The sequence below is a fragment of the Rhipicephalus sanguineus genome, chromosome 7 (assembly GCF_013339695.2).
Source record: "Rhipicephalus sanguineus isolate Rsan-2018 chromosome 7, BIME_Rsan_1.4, whole genome shotgun sequence".
NCBI classification, from domain to species: domain Eukaryota; kingdom Metazoa; phylum Arthropoda; class Arachnida; order Ixodida; family Ixodidae; genus Rhipicephalus; species Rhipicephalus sanguineus.
The window spans coordinates 107,629,539-107,642,180 of NC_051182.1; the positions used below are offsets into that span (position 1 = coordinate 107,629,539).

The 12,642-nt window shown below is 42.4% G+C and overlaps 1 long non-coding RNA gene across 1 annotated transcript; it reads right to left on the bottom strand.

Annotated features, from left to right (window-relative positions):
- Positions 1-7,264: 7,264 nt before the first annotated feature.
- LOC125759342 (uncharacterized) lies at positions 7,265-10,599 on the bottom strand. The gene is made up of 2 exons (XR_007416913.1): positions 8,945-10,599; positions 7,265-7,740 (listed from the first exon to the last, which is right to left on the bottom strand). It is a non-coding gene; the product is annotated as an uncharacterized LOC125759342 (long non-coding RNA).
- Between the last annotated feature and the right edge of the window lie 2,043 nt (positions 10,600-12,642).

Here is a 12,642-nt window from a genome sequence, read left to right on the forward strand (position 1 = left end):
AAACTGTTACAAAATTTATGATATAATGATAAGTTCGCGAGACGAGAACAATGTGCTAGGGCATGGGTCTCAAACTGGGTTCCGCGGAACCCAGGGGTTCAGTGACGGACATAGATCTTAGGGTTCCGCGAGCGGCCAGAACGAATACAACCCGCTCTCGTATCAGTCCCATTCGCAACTAATTTATTTATTGAGACATGCAAATTTGCATTTAACGATCGAAGCCATATCGTACGCCGCATCCGCATATCGGGCGTCTGCGGGCAGCGAGAGACCCGCGTAGTAGCAGAATTAAAGACTCGTCGTCTAGTACGTGCGTGCCATGAAACTTGCACGACTTCCCACGAAACACGAAACCTCTATAAAACGTTTTATAGAGGTTTGTAGAGGTTTTAAATGTTTTAAAGATGTTTTATAGAGATTTTGTGTTTCATGGGTTATGCGGACCCGTCATTTAGGCTTAGCTTTACCACCAGTGTATCGGTCGATGGCCGCTTCGCTGTGCGATGGGCATGCCTCCTTTTTCATTTTGCAAAAAATAAAACAGGCCTCTGTACGTCCGGCACTTCGTTTGCGTGAACACATTGCTTACGCTGTGCGGTGCCTGTAGCATGCAGTGTATGGTCGGCGGGCGGTTTGCGCGACTCGCGGAGCGGCGAGGGAGCTCTACATCAACGGCGATGGCCTTCGATATTAAAGAAAGAGAGGCCAACGCAGGCAGTGTTAATACTGTGGTTGCACGCGTAGATAGGCGTCATCCCCCCGGTTTCGATTGTCTTCATGCTCAAGAAAAAGTTAGGGGTTCCGCGGCACTCTGGAAAAACCGTGTTGAGGTTCTCCAAAGCCAGAACGTTTGAGGACTCCTGTGCGAGGGGGTCCAAACCAGAATCGGCTTTTAACGACGAAACGCTGATATCGAATGAGAATGATGAATAAATATCCCTTACGACGCGATTTTCTGCGGATTCTAAGTGCTGCTGAGGTAGATATCTGGTGAGAATTCCATAAGGGTGAGGGATATTCACGTTTAAGTCTAAGCAATGTTTTGTATGCGAGTAAAATTACATGTTGAGAAGCACCGCGCAAGTGTTACGTTTCAGAAAACCTAAAGTTTTGCTTGTAGATGATGTGATGTTGGTCACATGAGAGCATCATGCAGTTGATTGAAGTCATGTATGATCGTACTGCCTAAAGTACTTGAATTAGTTCACTGTCAATGGAGGTGTTGTCAAGTCTGAAAGGGAAGTGATATCGATTATGGCTGTGAGAAATTGGCATGGATTTACATTTTTAAGTATTTAAGACGCATGATCCACTGGTCACACCAGTTCTTAGTATTAAATCATTCAGAATGAATCATTCTGCAATAAAATGCGAATGTTATTGTTATTGACAGATCAATAAAGAACGCAGTCATCAATAATTCGAATGTGAGAGGAGACATGGTAGACCACTCATATGAGAATAAGAGGGGACGTAAAACTGAACTCTGGGGGACGCCTGATGTTACTGGGAGAAATTATGAAGCAGTACTGTTAATAATGACAGATGGTGGTTGGTTACGAAAAAATTATTTCATCCATGTTATGACATTAGAGTGCAAGCTAGTGATCGTTGATGAGCTACTTTATCAAATGTCTTTGCAAAGTAAAAAAAAAATGTGTCGGTTACAATGTTATTATCAAGATTTGGGTAGAGGTCATGTAGAAATGAAGCTGAGTTGCACCATGCATAGACCTATGAAAGCCATGTTGTGACAGATGGACAAAGTTATTGCTGTTCAAAAAATTCATAACATGTGAAAATATGATGTGTTCCATGATTTTGCAAACGACACCAGTGATGGATATGGGACATGTTTGCAATAGTTTAAGGGCGATTGGCAGTTACCTGATTTGTAGACTGGAACTACCTTGCTCTTTTTCCACTCGTCTGGAAGAGTGCCTGGTAGCGATGGTCGTGAGAACAGCAGGTTTAGATTCATGGCAGAGATCTGTACTTGACATTTCTTAAAACCTTTGAGGTGATTTCATCAGCACTGGCTGATGAGGATAACTTAATTATGAATGTCACTTAGTGCAGATATTCTGACTGGTGAAAAAATAACATCAGGCATTGAAGGCATGACAGGAGCAGCATATGCAAGAAAATGCATGAGAGGTTCAGTTGTAAAAACATATGAACAAACAGAATTAAACATATTGGCAAAGTCTAGGTCGGATAAAATTTCACAGTCCTTAGAAATTCCGATGCCAAGGGATGAGTTAGGGTTGGTTATCTGCCAGAACTTGTTGGGGTTATTACTAAGCATTCAGGGTCAGACTGACCCGAATGTTTGTTTTGTATATAAATTTTGAAAAGTATTATAATACCCATTGTTTTCTATATCAAGAAATAATGTACTGAAGCCAATCTAACAACTTATAACTATATGATATCCTGGAAACTTCTGTATGCTTGGATCCCTGATCTCGAGTGGTAGAGCCACCATTGGCATCTTGAAGAATTTCTGCCTAATTTACAATAATCAAGATTAGATAAACCTTTTTCCAGTATGTAAACAGCATTCTTGCCTTTAATTTTTTATAAGTCCAGATTCAGATATTAATGTTTAATTTTTCCCGAAGCGATTTTGCTGCACATATAGCTTCTCCATATATCTAATGTACCTGAGATCATAAGTCCAAAATTGTCAGTGATCACACTTGTTTTCCCAATTCTACAGAAATTAGTTTTATGACTGAAGACTTCAATTCAACCCTTCTGGCATCAAAGCATATTGCAGCTGCACTCCATTCGAAATCTCCATTGCATATTTAAATTATATGAATGTTTAAATGCCAGTCACGCACATGCCATATGAAATCACGCACATGAGGGCTTGCGCAGCTATATGCTTCGAATAATAAACCAATGAGCAGGTTTCATCAATCTTGCTGGATACATGCTGCATGCTCGCATATTTGTTTTGACTCACCGTCATAACTGTTGCTACCTGCTCTACCCTTAACGTTTTGTAAAGTAACATATATAGCGTTAATGTGTAGCCCAGATCCACATGCATAATAATAGCTTTTCTGTAGCCTAGGTTGTCTTGACAAGTTTCTGAGCTTCACTGGAGGATGAAAATGTTATGCGGTGAATCACACAAAATGCGTTGAGGTGAAGCATTTTTGCTGTGCAGTGAAGTATACTAAGAAGGGCACTGTCACGGCCGAGGAAGTACACCAGAGGTCTTTATGCAACTTGGAAGATAACGAAGGAACTCAAAAAGAAGTTGTGAACCATGCAGTGTGTGATGGAACGGAAGATGAGAGGTGTAACATATCATATCTAGCAAGAGAGCAGAGTGGACTCTGGAGAACAAACAGGGGCAGCTGCCGACATTCTAGCTGAAATTCAGCGAAAAAAAGTGGATATGAGCAGGTCACGTCATGTGGGGGACGGATAATTGACGATCAGTCAGAGCGACGGATTGGATATTAAGAGATGGGAAACATATATAACAGAGGATGTCAGAAGGTTGGATGGTATGATATGAAATTAAGAAATTTGCAGGCGTAAAATGGCTCTCGCAGCTAACTGGAGCTAAATAAAAGGAGCCCTGCAGGGGACATAAAATAGGCTGACTATGATGAAACCTTACATGCGTTGTCTCTAGTCATAGTACAATCCAGTGGTAACTGTACGTTACTCATCAGGCATTCAGAACTGCTATTGATTTGGTTATCTAAGCTTTCAATATTACCGTCTCTGTCTGAATTTCTCCCTTGCGATGACTCATTCACTCGCACCTTCTCTACACATCCGAGTGAAAACAACAATGTAATTATGCAATGAACTACACTATTATAAATTATAATTGTGTGACATATAATTGTCAAGTGGCCTTTATAGTAACATAAGTAATTATGCAGTGAAGCATTGTTGGTGTGCCTTGTAAGCACAGTTAATACTTTGCATTACTTGTTTAATTTGCAGTGTGTAATCTATGTCTTGCGTGAGATCTGTCTAGATGTAAAGAATTAACGTACTCAAGGTGTGCTGTGAGTAGTTTCTGCAGCCGCAAGCAACATTTACAGAGAACTTTGCCGGCTTCACTGCATCAACTTTTGTTGTGCATTTTGTCTGGAATGTGCTTGGTAGCACACGCTGCAGGTGTACTACTGAATACACCTTTTTTAGGAGGGAATCAAACAGCACTGTTGATGAAATAGAGAGAAGGCAACAGACACAACATGTGTCTGTCATTTTCACCCCATTTTTTCTTTATGATGCTGTTCGATTTCTTCCTCATAAAGAAACTGCACGGCTTAATTCAGTCCACTGTAAATGCAGGACAGCCCCATCTTGAAACAGGATACTGTATTTTTTTTTTTGTAAAGCAGGCAGGGCTGCAAAAAAGCTAGAGCTTGACTGAAGCCAAAGACACAGGATGTGTTAGCCCTATTGTGTATCCGAAGATGCTTGGCATAGACACATGCTAAAAAATGATTGGAAGGATTAGTAATAACAATAGGAAATAATTATACTCAGCAGGGCATCAATGCATGCAGTATTGCTCCTCACCTTGGTGCTGGTTTTTATCTGTTTCTCTGTTGATGCAACCACATAATTCTGTTCAACGTAGAAAAAACCCCACTAGCAATTTGTCACTTAGGCCATACTCCCTCCAGGGCTTGTTTCATTGTACTTTTACCGTACAGAAGAAAGTTTGTTTTTCTGTGCTGTTTCATAAAACATGGCTAGACAGACTACACATGCACCCCTGGCATCAACAAAACCATAGAGGAAATTAAGGCATGAATAGCAGTTTATTTTATGGCACACAAGAATGTCACATTCTATTTTGAAGCTGACCGGTATGAGATCGAGGAAACCAACTTTTTTCGTACATAATGTGAACGAATCACAAAATTTGTTTTTACGAGCTCGTTCTGCAAGAAGGCAAGAGCGTAGGTGCGTCAGTGATTTGTGTAGCATGGTAAACAAATAATGGAATAAGACACATTGAAGGCAGGCTTTTTACGAGCCACTTTGTGGTTGTTTTCCAGGAACACATGCTTTCTTAGCACCTTTGCCATACCAAGAATGTAATTCCAGACAAGGCACTCAGTATGTAAGGCTTCAAAAGTATGGGTGCTTTTTAGGTACTGTGGGGACCTCTTCACGGAGAGGACAACAATAAATCTAGCTGCGACAAGATACAGTGTCTGCCATATTTTAAATGACAATGAACCTTCTCCTGCTACCTGCAGCGATATGTGAAGCACGGTACAATTAAAGCACAGCACATATCTTTTACTTTCAGTTCAATACATGTGGCAAGCCAGCTTTCAGAATTGAGTCATTGTAAGACATTGATTTCATATATTAAGCACTCTCGTGCAAAGCAAATAGAAGTAGAAATGGGCCAAGCATGCAGCACTGAGACTCTCCAGCCACTCATCAGGAGGCACGCATGTGGAACAAAAAATAATATGTGCATTTTAAAGACACCCTTCTTTGTGCTGGAATTTCATGCATGTAACTATCAGCCATTTTTTTGTTGGTGAGCTAATACTCTTCGTAGGAATCTGGCGGGCAGAGGTAAGGTGGAGCTAACGTTCCTATTTTGCATGCAACTTTAGTACTCTGTGGGATTTCCTCCTCAAAGGTGGTTGAATACGAGGCTGAGCCAACGCTCGTGCACTTTGGCTGACATAATTTCTTTCTTAAAGGAAGAATCTAGCTTGTCATCTTGCTTTTTCCTCATGGTGTTGACACACTCTGTCTTTCTCACAATTTCTTTTACAGGATGATACCTATAACGTGAACTCAAGGAAACGACACAAGGCACACAAAGAGGAGCGTCCTTGTCCTGAATTCGCGCTACATCGTGACATACTAACTAGCCCATACCTCCACCTTTCTTTTACAGCTCACAAAATTGCCCACATTACATCATGCCATCATCTTCATGCATGTCACAGCACACCAGACATTTCTGGTGTGCACCAGACATTTCGAGACACAGAAGTTTCTCGGTGAGGTAGCATTCGAATCCACATACCAATGATTTGAAGATGTGTGTCGTAACCACTCAGCTATCCAGGCATGCTAGTAGAGCATACCATAGCCTTTTATAGTACAGTGTAGGAAGAGGGCGGGAAAGGGAAGTGAGGAACAGGGAAAGAAGGAGGGGAGAGGGTAAAGCATAGCATAGAAAGAATTATAGAGAAGTGCTGAAAGAGAAAGATTCAAGAAGAGAGAGAGAAAGGCGAAGAGAAAAAATTTATGAAAAAAAGACAGGAAAAACAGAGAGAAGAGAGAAAAAGAAATAAAGAAAGGAAGGAAAAAAAGTGAAAACTGAAGAGAAACAAAGAAGGCCGCCCAGTTCCGCACTTCCTTCTGGCTTGGCACTACTAGTGCAAATATGCCTTAATTTTTTGTAACCTTGTTTTGATCTTTGAGGGTGCACAATTCTGCTGTGGATGATGTGAAAACAACACATGGGCACTGGTCACAGGGGTCTCAAACACGTGTCCCATGGACGTTTCTTGAGCGACTCAGCCCGCACATGACTGTCTTCATCCTCATCATAAAACAGCTCACACACAAAAGAAGAAGGAAGAACTGTAGAAACAGCGCTAAAAGACGGGACGAAGAAAGGACACAAACCAAGTCGCTGACTAACAACCAAAAAATTTTTTTGGTTGTTTTTTTTTGTTGTTGTTGTTAGCACCGTGGTTTGTGTCCTTTCTTCGTCCCGTCTTTTAGCGCTGTTTCTACAGTTAATCTTGAACGAACCAGGCCAAATGCGTCTCTCATTGAAGGAAGAACTCATGACACGAGTGCTTCCTTCTTTTGTATTTGTGTGTGTGTGCACTGTTTTATGATGAAGTTCGACCAACTCGCCCAGATAGCTACCTTGCTCTTGTCTTCATCTGATATTTTACCCTAATTAAAAAGTCAGCTCTCTGATTGAGGATGACTGATGAGCACCTGTGATTGACCACGAGGATCGTCTCTACACGTGAAGTTAATGTGGACATTTCTTCTCGCATCAGAGCTAAGCTTTGCAAGGTATCAAGCCAGCGTGTTTAGAACTTCAGCAGTTATTTTGTATTTCGCAAGGACGAAAGTTGTGTGACCTTGCTAAATGGTACTCACACAATTTTCTCGCCTGTTGCACCTAATAACGCTTTGTTTGGGTAAGCTACACAGACGTGACTGGTCTCAAGCATTTGTTCCTGGAGCACTCCATGCAGACAAAACAACAACGTGGAGTAAAAGCTTTTTATTTTGTAGTTTTAGCCATTCTGAAAGTCGATATCGTCATCTTTCTCGAATCTTGATGACAAATCTCCTTCAGAGATGACCCATATATGAGATATGGGAAAAGGCTTGCTACTACTACTAGTTGTTCTGGGGGGAGAAAGGAAAAGGGCGCTAATTTCTGTCTGCCCATTGGCGACACGGCTAAGCGCCCTGTAGGGGTAGGGGTAAGGTGGGAATAAAAGAAAAGCAGAAAAAAATAGGAAAGGTAGTGATCAGAAGTCGACAGGCGCGACGAAGAGAGGAGAGGACAGGAAAGATTGGGGAGCAGGTCACAGGAGTTCACGGACGGGTCCACGATTCAGCCAGGGGCACAATGCACGTCGGTGACGAGGCGGCGAAGGCCCCGCCGATGAGAGGCGCACGGCATGGCAGTCGAGGTAGCCGTCACGGTGCGCCGACGGCGAGAGGCACGAGCGCGTCCTGTAGGGCGAGCAGGGCATCGCGGGCGACACGTCCGTCTCTCGTGAAATCCTCCGAGCAACTTAAGGCTTGCTTTTAAGTGACAATACTCGACATTTTGCCTCCCCCCCTCCAAATGAAGTGTTGAAGTTTATACAGATGAAGTAAATACAGATCGATTGCAAACACTGCATGGTCCCTTAGCCAAAGGCTAGTATTGGGGCCATTTACAGACATGTAATTACCGAAATGTAAATTTACAGACATGTAATTGATAGTTTCGATCGTCAATGACAATACAAAAAATTAGCAATAGCAGCAAAAAAAAGGAAAAAAAAAACAAAAAATATAACAGACAGAATATATAGTAGAACAAAGAGACAGGTCATTTTTAACTTAAGTGTGGTAAGCATAACAGTGAGAGAGAGAAAAAGCAAGAAAAAAAATCATATGTATGTATCTACAGGTTGTGCCCGTGACATAAGTGTCTATACATGCCCGGATGACATCTGCTGTAAACTGAATTTTTTTAACCAGAGTGAAACGTTCTTGCTTTGTTTTCTCTCAAGTGGTACGTCGTTCCGTATTTTTATACCAACAATAACTTCCACTAGTCTCTAGCCATATAAATTTCTAGCCAATGGTATATCAAAGTTGCCAATTTTTTTGTTTCTTGTTGGACGATTGGGCACATGCAATATTGGTATGTTCAAGAGATAGTTGTCCTTAATTATACTACTAATGCACTTCGCCATACTTATTTTGCGTAAGAAATAGAATGGTATGATTTGTAGTTTAGCAAAGATTGGTTTACTTGCTTCACTTCCCCTCGAGAAATTATTAGATCGGATGGCTCGTTTCTGTAGACGTTGAATAGGTTCTAGGTACGCATTGAATGTCCATGCCCATGACTCAATACAGTACGTTAGGTGAGATTGGAAAAATGAAAAATACAAGGTGCGGAGAATGTTCCTTGGAAAATGTTCCCGTGCCTGAAAGAGCAAAACAACCAGATGCCAACTTTGAACAAAGCGCTTTCATGTGACGTTGCCAATTTAGATGGTGATCGAGAATAATGCCAAGATAGGTATATCAGTAAGTGAGTTCGAGTGGGCATTGATTTATATGCAGTGGGACAGAGCCATTACAGATAATTTTTGAACGTGAGTGGAAAGCGGTATATTTAGTTTTTGTAGTATTAATGGTTAGTTTATTGGCAACGAACCATTCGGAAACAATAGCAAGCTCGATTTGGGCTTCTTCCTCTAGTTCCTTCATGTTGTCACCTGCAATTATCAAAGCGGTGTCATCAGCGTACATTGATATATCAGCGAATTGTAAAGTTTGGGACAAGTCATTTTTATAAACTGTGAAAAACAGGGGACCAAGTACTGAACCCTGCGGTACTCTTGTACTAAGATGCTGAGGGCATGACATTATGTTATATGTACGATTTGATTTCGATTACCAAAATAACTGGGAAAAAAATCAAGTTCACTGTTGCAAAACCCATAAGCACAACTTATTTAGTGAGATGCCATGATCGACAGTGTGGAAAGCCTTTTTTAAATCAAGAAAAATAACTGCCACTAATTGGTTATTATGAAGAGCAGTGTTTATTGTCTGTGTTAATGAATGTCTGCACTGGCCCGGCCTTTGCAGGACTAAATTTTGTAACTGCGGCCCGCTAGCTCAGACGAGTTTGAGACTTCTGGTTTGCTTCTAATGGTGAGCTTTCTTATAAAGTTGGTTGCAAGATGGTGCTGTGGTGTGTATTTCTTCTTGTGTTCTCGTTTTTTCGTGCTGTCCATTTTAACATGTATAAAATGCATCCATGTGCAGACTTAAAACTGCTCAGCATGACAGTTGATAAGCAACACAGGTGACACGAGGACAAGCGCAGACTTCTAACTGAAATTTAACACAACACAATATATAGCCTACACCCAAGATAAGAACAACATGCTTATGCTAGAAACAAATAACATGAAGTGAAGGATGATAGTGCAGTGTAAATATAAAAAAACAACTAAGGCAGAATACCGCATGACGATGAATCCAGGTAAGCGAGTTCTTTATCAGATAGGAATATTGAAGGTTTACTGACACAGCTTCCTTTAGCTATTCTTACAACATCAATGCCATCATGAAGGTGAGCTGCAAAAGCTTGTTTTCTTAAACAGAGACTGGCAACTACATTCTGAACAATGAGAAGCCAAAAAACCATTTCTATCCACGTTTTTTACTTTTTGAAAATGTTTCTGTAATGGTATATTTAGGCATCTACCTCTTTGACCAATGTAGCTGTGTTCACAGGACAAAGACACGCTGTAAACGACGCCTATTACGCAGTCAACAAACTTTTTACAGTGCATAACTTGGCAATGGCTCGAAGGTCCTTCTACGGCTCTAGTTCGAACACATAACTGAGATTGCTTATTCCGTGCTTTGGTCAAACAGGCAGCTTCCTAAGCATATGATTACAGTGGCAAAAAGTAAAAAATATGGGTAGCAACGTTATGGATAGAGAAGTTTTTATGGCTTCTCATTATTACAAATACGGTTGCCAGCCTCTGTTCGAGAAAACACGAGTTCTTGTGGCTCACCCTCATGATGGCACCAGCAACCTTCATTATTCTTATCTGATAAAGAACTGGCTTATCTGGATTCATTAGCATGTGCTGTACCGCCTTTGTTGTTTTTTTACGGTCTCACTGTGCTTTCATGCTTGACCTCTTTTTTTTTTTAGCATAAGCATGTTGTTTTAATCTTGGGTGTAGGCAATATATTTGAGAGTTGTGATAAATTTCAGTTGGATGTCAGCGCTAGTCCTCGCCTCACCAGCGTTGCTGTCTACTTTCGCGTTGAGCAGTTTTAAGTATGGAATACGAACTAGCCCGCTACCACACGTTGCTCCATGCGTAGAACCCGTGGGGTGCGAGCCGCATGCTCTTACGAGCAACGTGATGGTGACGAAGTCGAACGTTTTGACACATAGAACTATCGATCGTGTAGCCGTGGATGTGAATAGTGAGGCTTGCGCATGCAGTGACCAATACGGGTGTCACATAGGCACTTTCTATTGAAATCGAAATTCTGTACCATGATTGACTCGCCTCCGCATCTAGCGCAAATAAGTAAATCGCGATTAGGAAACTTGGACTGGATCGACATCGAAATTACATCGTGTGATGCCCGTACTATGAAATCGAGGCTGGTCAGCGGCTTTTCTGAACGACGAAGTGGGTGGTTTAAGTACCGTGCATTTAACAGCTCAGCCGCGGCGAGTTCGATGCCATTACGCCTATAAAATTAAGCTTTCGACGAATATGCGCAAAAGCACAACGCGAAACAGGTTGCCGAGCGGGTAAGAACGGCCGTTCAAAGCACAAAACAAACTTCCCTAGAAATGTGCACAACTACGGACTACCACAATGCTACCACCGTCCACGTACCGCACGAAAATAGATCAAATATGAATCGCAAAGAACACCGAAACAGGTTCATGAGAGCCTTAGACATCGTAGTGACCACGCAAGCTCAGGCGAACCACAGTACCGGTTCCAAACACACTGATGCGAACACAATCCAACTATTCACGTTCAAAAAGCACACTGGCAAACGACAAGCACAATCACAGCGTCCGCGCCCACCACACAAACACCGCGCCGATCACAAATACGCAAGAAAACATCCCCAAGCGCCCACAGGTTGCCTGAACCGGCGATGTAAACTTTCAACAAAAAGCCACAATCTTTCACAAATCCAAGCCAAGTTGCGTGAAAATAGCGTTTCCTTATTCTGACCCGCGTCAGAATAACGAAGCGCTATTTTCACGAGGGTCGCAGTAGGGCCGGCCAAATAAGGAAACGCTATTTTCACCCTACTTGGCTTGGATCTGTGAAAGATTATGGCTTTTCGTTGAAAGTTTACATCGCCGGTTCAGGCAACCTGTGGGCGCTTGGGCATGTTTTCTGGCGTGTTTGTGTTCGGCGCGGTGTTTGCGGTGGGCGCGGACGCTGTGATTGTGCTTGTCGTTTACCATGCTTTTTGAACGTGAATAGTTGGATTGTGTTCGCATCAGTGCGTTTGGAACCGGTACTGTGGTTCGCCTGAGCTTGCGTGGTCACTACGATGTCTAAGGCTCTCATGAACCTGTTTCGGTGTTCTTTGCGATTCATATTTGATCTATTTTCGTGCGGTACGTGGACGGTGGTAGCATTGTGGTAGTCCGTAGTTGTGCACATTTCTAGGGAAGTTTGTTTTGTGCTTTGAACGGCCGTTCTTACCCGCTCGGCAACCTGTTTCGCGTTGTGCTTTTGCGCATATTCGTCGAAAGCTTAATTTTATAGGCGTAATGGCATCGAACTCGCCGCGGCTGAGCTGTTAAATGCACGGTACTTAAACCACCCACTTCGTCGTTCAGAAAAGCCGCTGACCAGCCTCGATTTCATAGTACGGGCATCACACGATGTAATTTCGATGTCGATCCAGTCCAAGTTTCCTAATCGCGATTTACTTATTTGCGCTAGATGCGGAGGCGAGTCAATCATGGTACAGAATTTCGATTTCAATAGAAAGTGCCTATGTGACACCCGTATTGGTCACCGCATGCGCAAGCCTCACTATTCGCATCCACGGCTACACGATCGATAGTTCTATGTGACAAAACGTTCGACTTCGTCACCATCACGTTGCTCGTAAGAGCATGCGGCTCGCACCCCACGGGTTCTACGCACGGAGCAACGTGTGGTAGCGGGCTAGTTGGTATTCCATACTTAAAACTGCTCAGCGCGAAAGTAGACACAGCAACGCAGGTGAGACGAGGACTAGCGCTGACATCCAACTGAAATTTATCTCAACTCACAAATATATTGCCTACACCCAAGATTAAAACAACATGCTTATGCTATAGCATAAGCA